At 31.6% G+C, this 8,448-nt stretch overlaps 1 long non-coding RNA gene across 1 annotated transcript; it reads right to left on the bottom strand.

Moving 5' to 3' along the window:
* Window positions 1-2,292: 2,292 nt before the first annotated feature.
* Window positions 2,293-7,307, bottom strand: LOC140184331 (uncharacterized). Its single transcript, XR_011880778.1, has 5 exons — window positions 7,153-7,307; window positions 6,930-6,978; window positions 6,659-6,822; window positions 2,798-2,870; window positions 2,293-2,489 (listed from the first exon to the last, which is right to left on the bottom strand). It is a non-coding gene; the product is annotated as an uncharacterized lncRNA (long non-coding RNA).
* Window positions 7,308-8,448: the final 1,141 nt, after the last annotated feature.

The raw sequence follows: 8,448 nt of genomic DNA, 5'->3' as shown, positions 1-8,448 counted from the left end.
AGCCACTTGCTCGAAGAAGGTGCCACCTATTTTAAGACAACTAGAACCCACATGGTGAGCAGCTAAATAAGGAAGCAAACCCATCAGCTACAAAAGAAAGGATCCAGTTACACCATCTACAACACTTGTGTAAGTTACTGAATATGATTTTGACAGCCAAGTTCTATGGGTTAACATCTATTATATATATCAATTGGCAATATCTTGTTTTTCTTGTGATTTCAATCCGCATACTAATTGTGTTATCTAACTATAGTTGCATTTGATGCAGAGACTTTGACTTGAACTTTGTGTAGTGTCCGAGATTTAAGAAAATATTGGTAAACATTGAACAGGGTTAGAACACAAGGCCAATAAACATGAAATTCCTCCAGATCATTATGCCTAAGAAGTCACGCTTTCACACACCTAGCCCTAAAAAGTCTAGCTTTTCTCTTGAATTGACACAACTTGAGAAGTGGCCAGCCACGTCTTCTATCACAAAAGTACATTCGAGGCGTAAGAATGTCAGGTTAGGATAGCATAAGGAAAACAATGTCTGAGGTTGGATTTTGAAATCTTCCCTCAACAAAGAGGTGCCATTGGCAATCTATGAAGGTAGAACTCATCTTCAACTGGCGAGGAAGGATCTATGGACATTAAAAGTACGTGGTTAGGTCAATAGCAACATAAGTTATTGAACTCAATGTTGTAGTTACACTCATTTTGTTCTTCGTACACCTGATACTATGCAGATCATTCAATATATGTGCTACACATTTAATGATGCACAGGCTATGTGATTCAAATGTGATTTCTACTGCGTGTGTCCGAGAATATTGGTGTGAAAACTATAGTTTTTTTGTAATCTTTTGATACCTGTTTCATAACTGACTCCTGCTGCTTTGACAACAGGAACCAGTGACACGACAGCATAATTTGGATTCATTTTATAACGATCTAGTTCTGGTGTATGAGGGCTTGGCTCCAAACTTTGGAGAGGATACTAGATTCTTTGATAAAGTGGAGGCAGACAGAAGAAAATGGGTGATACATTATTCTATTTTATGTAGTGAAAGGCATATCATATTTAGATGAGAACATTCTGCCTAAACTACTTGTAACTAATTATACACACCACAGCAAAACTATTACAAATAACCATCCGGGTACTAATAAAAATGAGAATCCGTTATCCTATTGAATCGAACATCCAGCCTGAACTACTTGTAAGTAATCATACATACTACACTAGGATTATTACAGATAACCAGCTGGCTACCAATAAAAATAACTATCCGTTAGCCTATTAAATCGAATATCCAACCTATACTAATTGTAACTAATTATACACCCAATTGCAAGACTATTACAAATAACCATTTGTGTACTAATAAAAATAACCATCTGCTAGCTTATTGAATTGAATATCTCGCAATAACTACTTGTAACTAATTATACACACCACACCTAAATTATTACAAATAACCATTCGGGTACTAATAAAAATAACCATCCGTTATCCTATTGAATCGAACATCCAGCCTAAACTACTTGTAAATAATCATACATACTACATTAGGATTATTACAAATAACCATCTGGGTACCAATAAAAATAACCATCCATTAGCCTATTCAATTGAACATCCAAACTATACTACTTGTAACTAATCAGACATACTACAACAAAACTATAACAAATAACCATCTGTGTACCAATAGAAATAACTATCTGTTAGCCTATTGAATCGAACATCCAACCTAAACTCTTTATAACTAATTATACACAAGATAGCAAGATTATTACAAATAACCATTTGAGTACTAATAAAAATAACCATCTGCTAGCCTATTGAATCGAACATCCCATCGTAACTACTTGTAACTAATTATACACACCATTCCAAAACTATTACAAATAACCATCTGGGTACTAATAAATATAACCCTCTGTTATCCTATTGAATCGAACATCCAGCCTAAACTACTTGTAAGTAATCATACATACTACACCAGAATTATTATAAATAACCATCTGGCTACCAATAGAAATAATCATCTGCTAGAAAAATTTTAAATGGTTTTGTCTCTTGGATTATTAATGCATAGAAAATTATTGAGCATAATACTCTGTATCACCCTATGATGATAATGAAGGCATAGAAAGAACACTGTTAAATCAAGAATTGTACAAGGATAGTAAGTTGCTAGTTGCTGTTACCCAATTTCATAACTTTAGTAAATCAAGAATTGTATGTATTAAGACACCATTTATCAATAATTACATGTTTAACACAATCGAACTCATATAATACCTTATTAAGAAAAAGTACATAATGACTAACCGGGAAAAATATTTCAAAGACTGCTTGCGGCTTTGAAGAAGGATTCGGAGGGAAGATGTCGACCGTTTGCCTTATCTTTTTCTTATCAATAAGGTATAGAATATTCACCATCATTGTTTTAGCAATCTCACACATAATCATCTTCGTTACTGTGATGATTCATCTAAAACAAACACAGTATTTAGGGTCATATACCAAATAAAAAAAATAATAAATATATTTTCAAACAGATTGGATGTCTGGAAAAAAACAAAAGTCTCTGAAGTTACATTTCTCTTCTTAGGATAGTTACTCTTTGAAGTCTCTGAAAAAACTGAACTGGAAGAGAAAGTGGAAGGAGAAGTGGAAGGAGAAGAATAAAAACCCATTTGAAAACAAATAAAATGGCTGGAAAAAAATGATTATGAGCCTGCTAGCTAGCCTCGGAAACTTACAAAAATTAAAGAGAAGGGAGATACTTTACTGACTTACTGAGTGCAGTCGGAGTACGAGGTGCAGCCTTTGTAGCAGATTATGCCCAATCAATGTCACTGAACTGGCAGGCCTTTGACAACAAGAAAAACACAAGTTGTTATATTTCAATTAAGAAAAATTGACTTTTAAGACAAAAATGATGAATATATATATATAATTTATATGTTTAGAATAAATATAATTAAAAAATAATGTATTGAAAAATAATTAATCAGACACATATTAATAATTAATCAAACATACTAAAGGTTATACCAAATAAAATTAAAAAAATTAATACCTATAAAAATAATATATTGAAAATAATTAATCTGACACATATTAATAATTAATCAAACATATTAAAGGTTATACCAAATAAAATTAAAAACATTAATATCTATAAAAATTATTACATTATTTATATTTTCTTTTTACGTTTATTTTATCCTACAATAAATTATTTTATTTTTTATTTTATTAATTTTTTTAATATCCGCTATTGGTGGATTTTTATTATTTTTTACTTTTAATATCCGTTGAGAACTTTTTTTTCATATTATTCGCTTGTATCATATTTTCACGAGTAACAGCCAAATACTACGCCCTCGAACCCTTCCCTAATAAAGGCGACCTAAACATTTATTTAGATGTATAAAAGGTATATCTTTCACTCTATATTTTTTTATGTTAGTGATTGGTATTTGATAACTACAGAATATGATTTCCTGAAATTGTTAATTTCCATTGTTGTTTGATACACTGCTTACATTGTTGTTGCAGTTCTTGATTCCTTTCGTGCTGTTAACAAGGTTGCGAGAACCAGACCGGTCATTGAACCGGTCAAGTGACTGGTTCAGTGGTTTAATGGTTCAACCGGGGTCCAACCGGTATAATTAAAAATACATTAAAATTAATTAAATTATATAAAAAATTAATATACAATTTTAAAGATACCAAATTTCCCTTGTTTCCCCTGGCTCTGTTCCTTCAAAGGTTTCCTGTTCACTAAATTAATTGATTAAGCTACAAGCCCCACTAAAGTTTCCTGTTTTATTTTAATTGAAGTTTCAAAACCAGATCAACAGATAGTATGGGAAAAAGAAAACTGCATATCTAATTGAAACAAAGTTCTCACATTTCTACAGTGACTTGAAATCCAAAAAGAACAAGAAAATTTATCACTAAACAAAATCAAAATGCACGAACATAGCAAACATAATGTTCTACAAAAAAAAACCAACATTAACATATATTTTTATTGTATGAAACGAACTTAATTCAGAAAATCATTTTGTGATTGCATCTTCCAAATCAAAAAATCAGAAACTAACAAAATTAAGCATCAACAATATTAACTCAAACAAGCAGCAGTAGTTCAGAATATTAATCCCAGCAACTCAAAATCACAAAATCAGTATTATTCTATCTCAGTATTATTAAAAAATTTGAAAATAAGCAAAAATAAATTGAAGTACTGGCAGCGAGGGAGAAAGGAACTGACGGCGACGAAGAGATCGAAAGTGACAGCGACTAGAAGAGAAGTGAGCTCAAACAGAGAAAGCCAGAGAGAGAAAGAGATCGAACAAGAAAGTGAGCTCCGACAAAGAGACAGTGAGCTCCGACAAACAATAACCTACAGACCCAGCAATCTTTCGCGATGGCAACGCCGGGAGAGGAGGAACGTCGAGGAGATGGCCGAGCAGACTTTTCCACTGGCGAAGATGGCACCCGCAGCGAGGAGAAGGGTTTGGCGACGAGTGTAAGTGATGGGTTCCAGATGGTGGCTACTGGGTGATGGGCTGGTGGCTGTTGAAACTTCGAAGAGAAGAGAGGGAATGAGGGCTGAGGGGATCAGGGGACAAATTAGGGTTTTTTAAGTGAGAGAGGGAATAAAGGGAAGAGAGGGATTCTGGGCTTCACGTTTCAGCTTTAGGCTTTCAGCCATTAAAATTTTTTTTTTAAAGCATCAAAGCGACGCCGTTTTGGTGGATTTTGAAAACCGGTACGCTCAAAAACTCGGCCGGTTCAGCGGTTAACCACTGGTTCGACCGGTTTTTTCACCGGTTTTTGCAACACGGTTTTAGAGATGGACCGGACCGGTTAGATGACCGGTTTCCGGTTAATTCGATTGAACCGGCCGATCCGGTCCGGTTTTCAGAACCATGGCTGTTAATAAAAAATAACCATTCGAGTACTAATAAAAATAACCATCAGTTATTCGATTGAATCGAACATCCAGACTAAACTACTTCTAAGTAATCATACATACTACAACAAAATTATTACAAATAACCATTTGGGTACCAATAGAAATAACCATCTGTTAGCCTATTGAATTGAACATCCAAACTAAACTATTTGTAATTAATTAGATATATTACATAAATACTATAACAAATAACCATCTGTATACCAATAGAAATAACTATCTGTTAGCCTATTAAATCAAACATTTAACCTAAACTACATATATCTAATTATACACACGATAGTAAGACTATTACAAATAACCATTTGGATACTAAAACAAATAATCATCCGTTAGCCAATTGAATCGAACATCCCGCATAACTACTTGTAACTAATTATACACACCACATCTAAACTATTACAAATAACCATCTTTTCTTGTAACTAATCAGACACACTACGTTATACTATTACAAATTTCCAAGATTATTACGAATAATCATCCGGATACTAATAAAAACAATCATCTGTTATCCTGTTGAATCAAACATCGAGCCTAAACTACTTATAAGTAATTATACATACTACACTAGGATTATTACAAATAACCATCTGGCTGTCAATAGAAATAACCATCCGTTAGCTTATTGAATCGAACATCTAACCTATACTACATGTAGCTAATTATACACACGATTGTAAGAGTATTACAAATAACCTTTTGGATACTAATAAAAATAATCATCTGCTAGCTTATTGAATCGAACATCTCACAATAACTACTTGTAACTAATTATACACACCACACTTAAACTATTTCAAATAATCATTCGTGTACTAATAAAAATAATCATCCGTTGTCCTATTGAATTGAACATCCAACTTAAACTACTTCTAAGTTATCATACATACTACAACAGGATTATTGCAAATAACTATTTGGATACCAAAAGAAAAAACCATCTGTTAGCCTATTGAGTTGAACATCGAGACTATACTACTTGTAACTAACCAAACATACTACACCAAAAATATAACAAATAACCATCTGTCTTTCAATAGAAATAACTATCCGTTAGCCTATTGAATCGAACATCCAACCTAAACTACTTATAACTTCTTATACACAAGATAGTAAGACTATTATAAATAACCATTCGGGGACTAATCAAAATAACCATCTGCTAGCCTATTCAATCGAACATTTCGTCGTAACTACTTGTAACTAATTATACACACCACACCTAAACTATTACAAATAACCATTCGAGTACTAATAAAAATAACTATCCATTGTCCTATTGAATCGAACATCCAGCCTAAACTACTTGTTAGTAATCATACATACTACATCAGGATTATTACAAATAACCATCTGACTACCAACATAAATAATCATCTGCTAGAGAAATTTTAAATGATTTTGTCTCTTGAATTAATAATGCATAAAAAATTATTGAGTCTAATACTCCGTATCACCCTATGATTGATAATGAAGGCATGAAAAGAACACTATTAAATCAAAAATTGTACTAGGATAGCAAGCTGCTAGTTACTGTTACCCAATTTCATAACTTTAGTAAATCAAGAATTGTATGTATTAAGACATCATTTATCAACAATTAAATGCATAACACAATCGAACTCAAATAATACCTTATTAAGAAAAAGTACATAATGACTAACCAGGAAGAACATTCCAAAGCATGCTGGCAGCTTTGAAGAAGTATTCGGGAGGAGGATGTTTACTGTTTGTCTTATCTTTTTCTTCTCAATAAGGTATAGATATTCACCATCATCATTTTAGCAATCTCACACACATATTCATCTTCATTACTGTGGTGATTCATCTAAAACAAACACAGTATTTAGGGTCATGTACCAAATGAAAAAAATAATAAATCCATTTTCAAATAGATGGGATGTCTAGAAAAGAAATTAAAATCTCCGAAGTTACCTTTCTCTTCTTAGGATAGTTACTCTGTGAAGTCTCTGAAAAAATTGAACTGAAAAGAGAAGTGGAAGGAGACGTGGAAAGAGAAGAATAAAAACTCATTTTAAACCAAATGGAATGGCTGGAAAAAAATGATTATGAGCCACTACCTAGCCTCGGGAACTTACAAAAATAGAGAGAAGAGAGACAAAAAATTAAAGAGAATGGAAATACTTATCTGACTTACTTAGTGAAGCTGGAGTAGGTGGTGGAGCTTTTGTAGTAGATTGTACCCAATGAGTGTCACTGGACTGACAGGCCTTGGACAACAAGAAAAACACAAGTTGTTATATTTCAATTAAGAAAAATTGACTTTTAAGACAAAAATGATGAGTATATATATAATTTATATGTTTAGAATAAATATAATTAAAAAATAATGTATTGAAAAATAATTAATCAGACACATTAATAATTAATCAAACATACAAAAGATTATACCAAATAAAATTAAAAAAATTAATACCTATAAAAATAATATATTAAAAAATAATTAATCAGACACATATTAATAATTAATCAAACATACTAAAGGTTATACCAAATAAAATTAAAAAATTAATACCTATAAAAATTATTACATTATTTATATTTTCTTTTTATGTTTATTTTATTCTACAATAAATTTATTTTATTTTTTATTTTATTAATTTTTTTTAATATCTGCTACTGGTGGATTTTTATTATTTTTTACCTTTAATATCCGCTGGGAACCCTTTTTTTCATATTATTCACTTGTGTCACATTTCCACGAATAACAGCCAAATTCTACGCCCTCCAACCCATTCATAACAAAGACGACCTAAACATTCATTTAGATGTATAATAGGTATATCTTTCACTCTATATTTTCTTATGTTAGTGATTGGTATTTGATAACTGCAGAATATGATTTTCTGAAATTGTTAATTTCCATTGTTGTTTGGTACACTGCTTACATTGCTGTTGCAGTTCTTAATTCCTTTCGTGCTGTTAATAAAAAATAACCATTCGGGTACTAATAAAATAACCATCTGTTATCCGATTGAATCGGATATCCAAACTAAACTATTTCTAAGTAATCATACATACTACAATAGGATTATTACAAATAACAATTTGCGTACCAATAGAAATAACCGTCCATTAGCCTATTGAATTGAACATCCAAACTATACTACTTGTAACTAATCAGACATAATACACCAATACTATAAAAAATAACCATATGTGTACTAATAAAAATAACTATCTGTTAGCTTATTAAATCGAACATCCAACCTAAACTACTTTTATCTAATTATACACACGATAGCAAGACTATTACAAATAACAATTTGGATACTCAAACAAATAATCATCTGTTAGCCTATTGAATCGAACATCCCACAGTAACTACTTGTAACTAATTAACACACCACATCTAAACTATTACAAATAACCATCCTTACTTGTAACTAATCAGACACACTGCGCCGATACTATTACAAATTACCAAGATTAT

This window comes from Arachis hypogaea, chromosome 4, assembly GCF_003086295.3.
Source record: "Arachis hypogaea cultivar Tifrunner chromosome 4, arahy.Tifrunner.gnm2.J5K5, whole genome shotgun sequence".
Lineage (NCBI taxonomy): Eukaryota > Viridiplantae > Streptophyta > Magnoliopsida > Fabales > Fabaceae > Arachis > Arachis hypogaea.
This window is presented reverse-complemented; position numbering and strand designations above follow the sequence as displayed.